The following is a 13,192-nucleotide window of genomic DNA, read 5'->3' as shown; positions in this document are numbered from 1 at the left end:
GAGTGACACACTGTTAGGAAAAAAGAGGGAAAAGAAAAAGTGGAGAGGAATTATGGTAATAATACATTATGCTTAATTTGTTGGTTTGGGAAAATTGTTGTTGGGAATTAGGTATTCCCGTTTGTGATTGTAATCATATACAATGCTATTCTTAGTTTAGTAATAAAATACATACCTGATTGAATATTATTTGTGTGACGCATATAAATGAATATAACTTTTTGTGTTAAGGAAAAACAACAAATTGTTGAATGTGAAACTGTCGGAAGATATACATGATTATGCTGATTTCATGGTAAGATGTACCCTATCTGATTCAGTGTGTGCGGAAAGCAGATTCAGATATGACTGAGCATAAGGATAAGACGAGATCACATTTTGGAGGGATTGCTAACGGAATTGGGAAGAAGTTCGAGAAAGAAAATTTGTGGCTAAAAAAATGAAGTTAATCGTGGCATACACCCTCTTTCTCAAAGAATGATGAAGACATTCTCCCGTGTAACTTGGAGATGAATGCTTACCTTCACCAAGGAAATTTATGTGACCATTTGCCTGGATCACACTGCAACATATGAAAGAAAGGCGATCACTTACTCTTGTTCGAAGACTTCGAACATTCACCACATCAGAAGTTGCAGAACAACGACATTTTACCTGCAACCTCTGTGAAATGCGGGGACATATGTTATTACTTCACCAACGTCCGGGGAACCAGCATGGAGCTGCAAAAAAACGGCTGTGCCCTTGTCACAACAGCTGTGCACGATTCTGCTGGTTGCTCCTGGTAAGGACCATGAATGACCTGAACACCATGGTCCCAACATCAGTGTGGATGCATCCGGCATCCCTGTTCCACATCTTGCTGGCCAATCAACGTCACACCAATACTTGCTGCCCACTCACAATGAGGGAGGAGGCAAGTCGACTACAACTGGGTGAAGGCCTTGTTCAAGGAATCATTATGGTTCACAGCAAAAAAGTGGCAAGAATGCTACATGGAGAGAAGGGTCAGTCTATGACTCTGCAGTGTTACCACAACAGCGAAATCCTACACGAAGTAGTGCAGGAGCTATGAAGACATTAGGAGAAAATGTTTCATACCTGGATTCAAACACAAGTGATCAGCCCTTCCTTTCAAACAAAGTCAACATTTGTGTGGAGGCAAACGTTTTTTGCCAGATGGTGCAGATGCTTTACAAAACTTGAAAATGAAGTGAAATTGTTGTATCTTGGTGATGGTGAAGTATTGTTTTGAAAATATATTTGTGATGCAAATGCAATAGATTGAACGATATGGAAGGAGTCAATGACCAACGAAATGTTTTGTGATTCTTGCAGGATGACGGTGTATGCCTAAGGGAATTTGATTACCAAAGTGATTGATTATTTACTTATACTTGTAATGATGTTTACTAGTAGTGATTGATTGTTTACTTATATTGATGTTTAGATTAATGGTTAATATAAACAAAAACAAAAAGATGAGGGAATTGTGGAAGTGTAACTCAGTGTAACGTATTGATTGGCCCTGGTAACTCATTGATTAAATCTGGTAACGAAGCAGAATGTGCATGAACATGATAATCCCTTGAAACACCTGGTCAAGGCCCCAGGCTAGAGCACCCTCCTACTGTGTAAATGGAAATCACAGCAGGAGGGGAGCGAGTTGATGCCAGGACTTGGTGCAATACATGACCTCGGGGCATCAGCGGAAGAAGGATTAACGTTTCAGCGGACAGAGGATTAAGTCCAGTTTGTGGATATAAACTAGAGCAAACGTGGAGTCGACAGGACTTGCTACGTGAAGCGCTGACCGAACGGGAGTGTCGGATGAACGAGAAGGACCAGCGAAAAGAGTTAACCTGATCCATTATATTATGCGGTATCATTTTGGTAATTGGAAATGAAATAAATACAGTTAATAAACCAGACATTTTGTAAACCTGTGTGCGGTCATTGGAGTCCTGTGAGTCATACACAAAATTCTTCCACAAGGTCCAGCAGGGTTCAGAAAGAGGTCATGTGAAGTCCAGCAGGGTTCAGATAGAGGTCATGTGAAGTCCAGCAGGGTTCAGATAGAGGTCATGTGAAGTCCAGCAGGGTTCAGAAAGATGTCGTAGGAGGTCAATCCGGGTTCAGAAAGAGGTCAGCGGAGGTTCAGCAGGGTTCAGAAAGAGGTCATAGGAGGTCCAGCAGGGTACAGAAAGAGGTCGCAGTAGGTCCAGCAGGGTTCAGAAAGAGGTCATGTGAAGTCCAGCAGGGTTCAGATAGAGGTCATGTGAAGTCCAGCAGGGTTCAGAAAGGAGTCATGTGAAGTCCAGCAGGGTTCAGATATATGTCATGTGAAGTCCAGCAGGGTTCAGAAAAGTTGGTGCATTCATTTGTGTTCAGCTGCAATTCCGAGTACTTTTCAGAGGCCTTTGTGCGCGTGGCTCAGGAACGTGCATGTCTGCGACAACCGGAGACCCCTTACGTTGATCACTCATTATTGCAGCACTAAAACATATCAGTAGGAGTGATAGCTAGTAGTCACCTGGGCCAGTGGCGCAATGGATAACGCATCTGACTACGAATCAGAAGATTGTAGGTTCGACTCCTACCTGGCTCAAAACTGATTTTGACTTCACCTTTAGCAATATTTAATGAAGTCGCGTGGTCGCTTTGCTTCTTCAACATATTTTCCTGAAGTCGAATTCATTGGAGTGGTAGTCCACCCCTTGGTGACGATTGAGTAACCTTGGTCACCTCTTTAAAATACAGTCGCGACCCTCGCGTCAAGGATTTGGCAACAGATTACGTCATCTTCCCGTTCCAAACCTGCTTTTTTAGGTCTACTTCCTTGAGGAACAGAGAAACCCAAGGTATCACCGCCATCGGAACGAGGGTCAAGCTGGGCTCAAGTCTTTCACGAACCTGCTGGCCAGGCCTAACTTTCAAATATGGTTGGAGGAGGAATTTGTCATTTGTTCCGGCTGCCTGCGAAAGCTTGCCCATGCTTCCTGAAGTACACTGGGATCTGCAACGTCGACCAACGAAGACTGGCAGACCGTCAGTGAAAAGGCACGGTCATGTGAAGTCCAGCAGGGTTCAGAAAGAGGTCGCAGTAGGTCCAGCAGGGTTCAGAAAGAGGTCATGTGAAGTCCAGCATGGTTCAGATAGAGGTCGTGTTAAGTCCAGCAGGGTTCAGATAGAGGTCATGTGAAGTTCAGCAGGGTTCAGAAAGAGGTCATAGGAGGTCCAGCAGGGTACAGAAAGAGGTCGCAGTAGGTCCAGCAGGGTTCAGATAGAGGTCGTGTGAAGTCCAGCAGGGTTCAGATAGAGGTCATGTGAAGTTCAGCAGGGTTCAGAAAGAGGTCATGTGAAGTCCAGCAGGGTTCAGAAAGATGTCGTAGGAGGTCAATCAGGGTTCAGAAAGAGGTCAGAGGAGGTTCAGCAGGGTTCAGAAAGAGGTCATAGGAGGTCCAGCAGGGTACAGAAAGAGGTCACAGTAGGTCCAGCAGGGTTCAGAAAGAGGTCATGTGAAGTCCAGCAGGGTTCAGATAGAGGTCATGTGAAGTCCAGCAGGGTTCAGAAAGGAGTCATGTGAAGTCCAGCAGGGTTCAGATATATGTCATGTGAAGTCCAGCAGGGTTCAGAAAAGTTGGTGCATTCATTTGTGTTCAGCTGCAATTCCGAGTACTTGTCAGAGGCCTTTGTGCGCATGGCTCAGGAACGTGCACGTCTGCGACAACCGGAGACCCCTCACGTTGATCACTCATTATTGCAGCACTAAAACATATCAGTAGGAGTGGTAGCTAGTAGTCACATGGGACAGTGGCGCAATGGATATCGCGTCTGACTACGAATCAGAAGATTGTAGGTTCGACTCCTACCTGGCTCAAAACTGATTTTGACTTCACTTTTAGCAATATTTAACGAAGTCGCATTGTCGCTTTGCTTCTTAAACATGTTTTCCTGAAGTCGAATTCATTGGAGTGGTCGTCCACCCCTTGGTGACGATTGAGTAACCTTGGTCACCTCTTTAAAATACAGTCGCGACCCTCGCGTCAAGGATTTGGCAACAGATTACGTCATCTTCCCGTTCCAAACCTGCTTTTTTAGTTCTACTTCCTTGAGGAATAGAGAAACCCAAGGTATCACCGCCATCGGAACGAGGGTCAAGCTGGGCTCAAGTCTTTCACGAACCTGCTGGCCAGGCCCAACGTTCAAATATGGTTGGAGGAGGAATTTGTCATTTGTTCCGGCTGCCTGCGAAAGCTCGCCCATGCTTCCTGAAGTACACTGGGATCTGCAACGTCGACTAACGAAGACTGGCAGACCGTCAGTGAAAATGCACGGTCATGTGAAGTCCAGCAAGGTTCAGAAAGATGTCGTAGGAGGTCAAGCAGGGTTCAGAAAGAGGTCAGAGGAGGTTCAGCAGGGTTCAGAAAGAGGTCATAGGAGGTCCAGCAGGGTACAGAAAGAGGTCGCAGTAGGTCCAGCAGGGTTCAGAAAGAGGTCATGTGAAGTCCAGCAGGGTTCAGATAGAGGTCATGTGAAGTCCAGCAGGGTTCAGATAGAGGTCATGTGAAGTCCAGCAGGGTTCAGAAAGATGTCGTAGGAGATCAATCAGGGTTCAGAAAGAGGTCAGAGGAGGTTCAGCAGGGTTCAGAAAGAGGTCATAGGAGGTCCAGCGGGGTACAGAAAGAGGTCATAGGAGGTCCAGCAGGGTACAGAAAGAGGTCGCAGTAGGTCCAGCAGGGTTCAGATATATGTCATGTGAAGTCCAGCATGGTTCACATAGAGGTCGTGTGAAGTCCAGCAGGGTTCAGATAGAGGTCATGTGAAGTTCAGCAGGGTTCAGAAAGAGGTCATGTGAAGTCCAGCAGGGTTCAGAAAAGTTGGTGCATTCATTTGTGTTCAGCTGCAATTCCGAGTACTTGTCAGAGGCCTTTGTGCGCGTGGCTCAGGAACGTGCACGTCTGCGACAACCGGAGACCCCTTACGTTGATCACTCATTATTGCAGCACTAAAACATATCAGTAGGAGTGATAGCCATTAGTCGCATGGGCCAGTGGCGCAATGGATAACGCGTCTGACTGCGAATCAGAAGATTGTAGGTTCAACTCCTACCTGGCTCAAAACTGATTTTGACTTCACTTTTAGCAATATTTAATGAAGTCGCGTGGTCGCTTTGCTTCTTCAACATATTTTCCTGAAGTCGAATTCATTGGAGTGGTAGTCCACCCCTTGGTGACGATTGAGTAACCTTGGTCACCTCTTTAAAATACAGTCGCGACCCTCGCGTCAAGGATTTGGCAACAGATTACGTCATCTTCCCGTTCCAAACCTGCTTTTTTAGTTCTACTTCCTTGAGGAACAAAGAAACCCAAGGTATCACCGCCATCGGAACGAGGGTCAAGCTGGGCTCAAGTCTTTCACGAACCTGCTGGCCAGGCCCAACGTTCAAATATGGTTGGAGGAGGAATTTGTCATTTGTTCCGGCTGCCTGCGAAAGCTCGCCCATGCTTCCTGAAGTACACTGGGATCTGCAACGTCGACCAACGAAGACTGGCAGACCGTCAGTGAAAAGGCACGGTCATGTGAAGTCCAGCAGGGTTCAGAAAGATGTCGTAGGAGGTCAAGCAGGGTTCAGAAAGAGGTCAGAGGAGGTTCAGCAGGGTTCAGAAAGAGGTCATAGGAGGTCCAGCAGGGTACAGAAAGAGGTCGCAGTAGGTCCAGCAGGGTTCAGAAAGAGGTCATGTGAAGTCCAGCAGGGTTCAGATAGAGGTCATGTGAAGTCCAGCATGGTTCAGATAGAGGTCATGTGAAGTCCAGCAGGATTCAGAAAGATGTCGTAGGAGGTCAATCAGGGTTCAGAAAGAGGTCCGAGGAGGTTCAGCAGGGTTCAGAAAGAGGTCATAGGAGGTCCAGCAGGGTACAGAAAGAGGTCGCAGTAGGTCCAGCAGGCTTCAGATATATGTCATGTGAAGTCCAGCATGGTTCAGATAGAGGTCGTGTGAAGTCCAGCAGGGTTCAGAAAGATGTCGTAGGAGGTCAATCAGGGTTCAGAAAGAGATCAGAGGAGGTTCAGCAGGGTTCAGAAAGAGGTCATAGGAGGTCCAGCAGGGTACAGAAAGAGGTCATAGGAGGTCCAGCAGGGTACAGAAAGAGGTCGCAGTAGGTCCAGCAGGGTTCAGAAAGAGGTCATGTGAAGTCCAGCAGGGTTCAGATAGAGGTCATGTGAAGTCCAGCAGGGTTCAGAAAGATGTCGTAGGAGGTCAATCAGGGTTCAGAAAGAGGTCAGAGGAGGTTCAGCAGGGTTCAGAAATAGGTCATAGGAGGTCCAGCAGGGTACAGAAAAAGGTCGCAGTAGGTCCAGCAGGGTTCAGATATATGTCATGTGAAGTCCAGCATGGTTCAGATAGAGGTCGTGTGAAGTCCAGCAGGGTTCAGATAGAGGTCATGTGAAGTTCAGCATGGTTCAGAAAGAGGTCATGTGAAGTCCAGCAGGGTTCAGAAAAGTTGGTGCATTCATTTGTGTTCAGCTGCAATTCCGAGTACTTGTCAGAGGCCTTTGTGCGCGTGGCTCAGGAACGTGCACGTCTGCGACAACCGGAGACCCCTTACGTTGATCACTCATTATTGCAGCACTAAAACATATCAGTAGGAGTGATAGCTAGTAGTCACATGGGCCAGTGGCGCAATGGATAACGTGTCTGGATTAACGTGTCTGACTACGAATCAGAAGATTGTAGGTTCGACTCGTACCTGGCTCAAAACTGATTTTGACTTCACTTTTAGCAATATTTAATGAAGTCGCGTGGTCGCTTTGCTTCTTCAACATATTTTCCTGAAGTCGAATTCATTGGAGTGGTAGTCCACCCCTTGGTGACGATTGAGTAACCTTGGTCACCTCTTTAAAATACAGTCGCGACCCTCGCGTCAAGGATTTGGCAACAGATTACGTCATCTTCCCGTTCCAAACCTGCCTTTTTAGTTCTACTTCCTTGAGGAACAGAGAAACCCAAGGTATCACCGCCATCGGAACGAGGGTCAAGCTGGGCTCAAGTCTTTCACGAACCTGCTGGCCAGGCCCAACGTTCAAATATGGTTGGAGGAGGAATTTGTCATTTGTTCCGGCTGCCTGCGAAAGCTCGCCCATGCTTCCTGAAGTACACTGGGATCTGCAACGTCGACCAACGAAGACTGGCAGACCGTCAGTGAAAAGGCACGGTCATGTGAAGTCCAGCAGGGTTCAGAAAGATGTCGTAGGATGTCAAGCAGGGTTCAGAAAGAGGTCAGAGGAGGTTCAGCAGGGTTCAGAAAGAGGTCATAGGAGGTCCAGCAGGGTACAGAAAGAGGTCGCAGTAGGTCCAGCAGGGTTCAGAAAGAGGTCATGTGAAGTCCAGCAGGGTTCAGATAGAGGTCATGTGAAGTCCAGCAGGGTTCAGAAAGAGGTCATGTGAAGTCCAGCAGGGTTCAGAAAAGTTGGTGCATTCATTTGTGTTCAGCTGCATTTCCGAGTACTTGTCAGAGGCCTTTGTGCGCGTGGCTCAGGAACGTGCACGTCTGCGACAACCGGACACCCCTTACGTTGATCACTCATTATTGCAGCACTAAAACATATCAGTAGGAGTGATAGCTAGCAGTCACATGGGCCAGTGGCGCAATGGATAACGCGTCTGACTACGAATCAGAAGATTGTAGGTTCGACTCCTACCTGGCTCAAAACTGATTTTGACTTCACTTTTAGCAATATTTAATAAAGTCGCGTGGTCGCTTTGCTTCTTCAACATATTTTCCTGAAGTCGAATTCATTGGAGTGGTAGTCCACCCCTTGGTGACAATTGAGTAACCTTGGTCACCTCTTTAGAATACAGTCGCGACCCTCGCGTCAAGGATTTGGCAACAGATTACGTCATCTTCCCGTTCCAAACCTGCTTTTTTAGTTCTACTTCCTTGAGGAACAGAGAAACCCAAGGTATCACCGCCATCGGAACGAGGGTCAAGCTGGGCTCAAGTCTTTCACGAACCTGCTGGCCAGGCCCAACGTTCAAATATGGTTGGAGGAGGAATTTGTCATTTGTTCCGGCTGCCTGCGAAAGCACGCCCATGCTTCCTGAAGTACACTGGGATCTGCAACGTCGACCAACGAAGACTGGCAGACCGTCAGTAAAAAGGCACGGTCATGTGAAGTCCAGCAGGGTTCAGAAAGATGTCGTAGGAGGTCAATCAGGGTTCAGAAAGAGGTCAGAGGAGGTTCAGCAGGTTTCAGAAAGAGGTCATAGGAGGTCCAGCAGGGTACAGAAAGAGGTCATAGGAGGTCCAGCAGGGTACAGAAAGAGGTCATGTGAAGTCCAGCAGGGTTCAGATAGAGGTCATGTGAAGTCCAGCAGGGTTCAGAAAGATGTCGTAGGAGGTCAATCAGGGTTCAGAAAGAGGTCAGAGGAGGTTCAGCAGGGTTCAGAAAGAGGTCATAGGAGGTCCAGCAGGGTACAGAAAGAGGTCATAGGAGGTCCAGCAGGGTACAGAAAGAGGTCGCAGTAGGTCCAGCAGGGTTCAGATATATGTCATGTGAAGTCCAGCATGGTTCAGATAGAGGTCGTGTGAAGTCCAGCAGGGTTCAGATAGAGGTCATGTGAAGTTCAGCAGGGTTCAGAAAGAGGTCATGTGAAGTCCAGCAGGGTTCAGAAAAGTTGGTGCATTCATTTGTGTTCAGATGCAATTCCGAGTACTTGTCAGAGGCCTTTGTGCGCGTGGCTCAGGAACGTGCACGTCTGCGACAACCGCAGACCCCTTACGTTGATCACTCATTATTGCAGCACTAAAACATATCAGTAGGAGTGATAGCTAGTAGTCACATGGGCCAGTGGCGCAATGGATAACGCGTCTGACTACGAATCAGAAGATTGTAGGTTCGACTCCTTCCTGGCTCAAAACTGATTTTGACTTCACTTTTAGCAATATTTAATGAAGTCGCGTGGTCGCTTTGCTTCTTCAACATATTTTCCTGAAGTCGAATTCATTGGAGTGGTAGTCCACCCCTTGGTGACGATTGAGTAACCTTGGTCACCTCTTTAAAATACAGTCGCGACCCTCGCGTCAAGGATTTGGCAACAGATTACGTCATCTTCCCGTTCCAAACCTGCTTTTTTAGTTCTACTTCCTTGAGGAACAGAGAAACCCAAGGTATCACCGCCATCGGAACGAGGGTCAAGCTGGGCTCAAGTCTTTCACGAACCTGCTGGCCAGGCCCAACGTTCAAATATGGTTGGAGGAGGAATTTGTCATTTGTTCCGGCTGCCTGCGAAAGCTCGCCCATGCTTCCTGAAGTACACTGGGATCTGCAACGTCGACCAACGAAGACTGGCAGACCGTCAGTGAAAAGGCACGGTCATGTGAAGTCCAGCAGGGTTCAGAAAGATGTCGTAGGAGGTCAAGCAGGGTTCAGATAGAGGTCATGTGAAGTTCAGCAGGGTTCAGAAAGAGGTCATAGGAGGTCCAGCAGGGTACAGAAAGAGGTCGCAGTAGGTCCAGCAGGGTTCAGATAGAGGTCGTGTGAAGTCCAGCAGGGTTCAGATAGAGGTCATGTGAAGTTCAGCAGGGTTCAGAAAGAGGTCATGTGAAGTCCAGCAGGGTTCAGAAAGATGTCGTAGGAGGTCAATCAGGGTTCAGAAAGAGGTCAGAGGAGGTTCAGCAGGGTTCAGAAAGAGGTCATAGGAGGTCCAGCAGGGTACAGAAAGAGGTCGCAGTAGGTCCAGCAGGGTTCAGAAAGAGGTCATGTGAAGTCCAGCAGGGTTCAGATAGAGGTCATGTGAAGTCCAGCAGGGTTCAGAAAGGAGTCATGTGAAGTCCAGCAGGGTTCAGATATATGTCATGTGAAGTCCAGCAGGGTTCAGAAAAGTTGGTGCATTCATTTGTGTTCAGCTGCAATTCCGAGTACTTGTCAGAGGCCTTTGTGCGCATGGCTCAGGATCGTGCACGTCTGCGACAACCGGAGACCCCTTACGTTGATCACTCATTATTGCAGCACTAAAACATATCAGTAGGAGTGATAGCTAGTAGTCACCTGGGCCAGTGGCGCAATGGATAACGCGTCTGACTACGAATCAGAAGATTGTAGGTTCGACTCCTACCTGGCTCAAAACTGATTTTGACTTCACCTTTAGCAATATTTAATGAAGTCGCGTGGTCGCTTTGCTTCTTCAACATATTTTCCTGAAGTCGAATTCATTGGAGTGGTAGTCCACCCCTTGGTGACGATTGGGTAACCTTGGTCACCTCTTTAAAATACAGTCGCGACCCTCGCGTCAAGGATTTGGCAACAGATTACGTCATCTTCCCGTTCCAAACCTGCTTTTTTAGGTCTACTTCCTTGAGGAACAGAGAAACCCAAGGTATCACCGCCATCGGAACGAGGGTCAAGCTGGGCTCAAGTCTTTCACGAACCTGCTGGCCAGGCCCAACTTTCAAATATGGTTGGAGGAGGAATTTGTCATTTGTTCCGGCTGCCTGCGAAAGCTCGCCCATGCTTCCTGAAGTACACTGGGATCTGCAACGTCGACCAACGAAGACTGGCAGACCGTCAGTGAAAAGGCACGGTCATGTGAAGTCCAGCAGGGTTCAGAAAGAGGTCGCAGTAGGTCCAGCAGGGTTCAGAAAGAGGTCATGTGAAGTCCAGCATGGTTCAGATAGAGGTCGTGTTAAGTCCAGCAGGGTTCAGATAGAGGTCATGTGAAGTTCAGCAGGGTTCAGAAAGAGGTCATAGGAGGTCCAGCAGGGTACAGAAAGAGGTCGCAGTAGGTCCAGCAGGGTTCAGATAGAGGTCGTGTGAAGTCCAGCAGGGTTCAGATAGAGGTCATGTGAAGTTCAGCAGGGTTCAGAAAGAGGTCATGTGAAGTCCAGCAGGGTTCAGAAAGATGTCGTAGGAGGTCAATCAGGGTTCAGAAAGAGGTCAGAGGAGGTTCAGCAGGGTTCAGAAAGAGGTCATAGGAGGTCCAGCAGGGTACAGAAAGAGGTCGCAGTAGGTCCAGCAGGGTTCAGAAAGAGGTCATGTGAAGTCCAGCAGGGTTCAGATAGAGGTCATGTGAAGTCCAGCAGGGTTCAGAAAGGAGTCATGTGAAGTCCAGCAGGGTTCAGATATATGTCATGTGAAGTCCAGCAGGGTTCAGAAAAGTTGGTGCATTCATTTGTGTTCAGCTGCAATTCCGAGTACTTGTCAGAGGCCTTTGTGCGCATGGCTCAGGAACGTGCACGTCTGCGACAACCGGAGACCCCTCACGTTGATCACTCATTATTGCAGCACTAAAACATATCAGTAGGAGTGGTAGCTAGTAGTCACATGGGACAGTGGCGCAATGGATATCGCGTCTGACTACGAATCAGAAGATTGTAGGTTCGACTCCTACCTGGCTCAAAACTGATTTTGACTTCACTTTTAGCAATATTTAACGAAGTCGCATTGTCGCTTTGCTTCTTAAACATGTTTTCCTGAAGTCGAATTCATTGGAGTGGTCGTCCACCCCTTGGTGACGATTGAGTAACCTTGGTCACCTCTTTAAAATACAGTCGCGACCCTCGCGTCAAGGGTTTGGCAACAGATTACGTCATCTTCCAGTTCCAAACCTGCTTTTTTAGTTCTACTTCCTTGAGGAATAGAGAAACCCAAGGTATCACCGCCATCGGAACGAGGGTCAAGCTGGGCTCAAGTCTTTCACGAACCTGCTGGCCAGGCCCAACGTTCAAATATGGTTGGAGGAGGAATTTGTCATTTGTTCCGGCTGCCTGCGAAAGCTCGCCCATGCTTCCTGAAGTACACTGGGATCTGCAACGTCGACTAACGAAGACTGGCAGACCGTCAGTGAAAATGCACGGTCATGTGAAGTCCAGCAAGGTTCAGAAAGATGTCGTAGGAGGTCAAGCAGGGTTCAGAAAGAGGTCAGAGGAGGTTCAGCAGGGTTCAGAAAGAGGTCATAGGAGGTCCCGCAGGGTACAGAAAGAGGTCGCAGTAGGTCCAGCAGGGTTCAGAAAGAGGTCATGTGAAGTCCAGCAGGGTTCAGATAGAGGTCATGTGAAGTCCAGCAGGGTTCAGATAGAGGTCATGTGAAGTCCAGCAGGGTTCAGAAAGATGTCGTAGGAGATCAATCAGGGTTCAGAAAGAGGTCAGAGGAGGTTCAGCAGGGTTCAGAAAGAGGTCATAGGAGGTCCAGCGGGGTACAGAAAGAGGTCATAGGAGGTCCAGCAGGGTACAGAAAGAGGTCGCAGTAGGTCCAGCAGGGTTCAGATATATGTCATGTGAAGTCCAGCATGGTTCAGATAGAGGTCGTGTGAAGTCCAGCAGGGTTCAGATAGAGGTCATGTGAAGTTCAGCAGGGTTCAGAAAGAGGTCATGTGAAGTCCAGCAGGGTTCAGAAAAGTTGGTGCATTCATTTGTGTTCAGCTGCAATTCCGAGTACTTGTCAGAGGCCTTTGTGCGCGTGGCTCAGGAACGTGCACGTCTGCGACAACCGGAGACCCCTTACGTTGATCACTCATTATTGCAGCACTAAAACATATCAGTAGGAGTGATAGCCAGTAGTCACATGGGCCAGTGGCGCAATGGATAACGCGTCTGACTGCGAATCAGAAGATTGTAGGTTCGACTCCTACCTGGCTCAAAACTGATTTTGACTTCACTTTTAGCAATATTTAATGAAGTCGCGTGGTCGCTTTGCTTCTTCAACATATTTTCCTGAAGTCGAATTCATTGGAGTGGTAGTCCACCCCTTGGTGACGATTGAGTAACCTTGGTCACCTCTTTAAAATACAGTCGCGACCCTCGCGTCAAGGATTTGGCAACAGATTACGTCATCTTCCCGTTCCAAACCTGCTTTTTTAGTTCTACTTCCTTGAGGAACAGAGAAACCCAAGGTATCACCGCCATCGGAACGAGGGTCAAGCTGGGCTCAAGTCTTTCACGAACCTGCTGGCCAGGCCCAACGTTCAAATATGGTTGGAGGAGGAATTTGTCATTTGTTCCGGCTGCCTGCGAAAGCTCGCCCATGCTTCCTGAAGTACACTGGGATCTGCAACGTCGACCAACGAAGACTGGCAGACCGTCAGTGAAAAGGCACGGTCATGTGAAGTCCAGCAGGGTTCAGAAAGATGTCGTAGGAGGTCAAGCAGGGTTCAGAAAGAGGTCAGAGGAGGTTCAGCAGGGTTCAGAAAGAGG

At 48.0% G+C, this 13,192-nt stretch overlaps 2 non-coding genes across 2 annotated transcripts; both read left to right on the top strand.

Moving 5' to 3' along the window:
* Positions 1 to 5,047: 5,047 nt before the first annotated feature.
* On the top strand, positions 5,048 to 5,120 carry TRNAR-GCG (transfer RNA arginine (anticodon GCG)). The gene has a single exon. It is a non-coding gene; the product is annotated as a tRNA-Arg (tRNA).
* Positions 5,121 to 12,565: 7,445 nt separating this feature from the next.
* TRNAR-GCG (transfer RNA arginine (anticodon GCG)) lies at positions 12,566 to 12,638 on the top strand. The gene has a single exon. It is a non-coding gene; the product is annotated as a tRNA-Arg (tRNA).
* Positions 12,639 to 13,192: the final 554 nt, after the last annotated feature.

The sequence above is a fragment of the Myxine glutinosa genome, chromosome 9 (assembly GCF_964187855.1).
Source record: "Myxine glutinosa chromosome 9, kmMyxGlut1.1, whole genome shotgun sequence".
In the NCBI taxonomy this organism is placed as follows: domain Eukaryota; kingdom Metazoa; phylum Chordata; class Myxini; order Myxiniformes; family Myxinidae; genus Myxine; species Myxine glutinosa.
The sequence above is the reverse complement of the archived record's forward strand: the minus strand, read 5'-3'. Positions and strand labels throughout refer to the sequence as shown.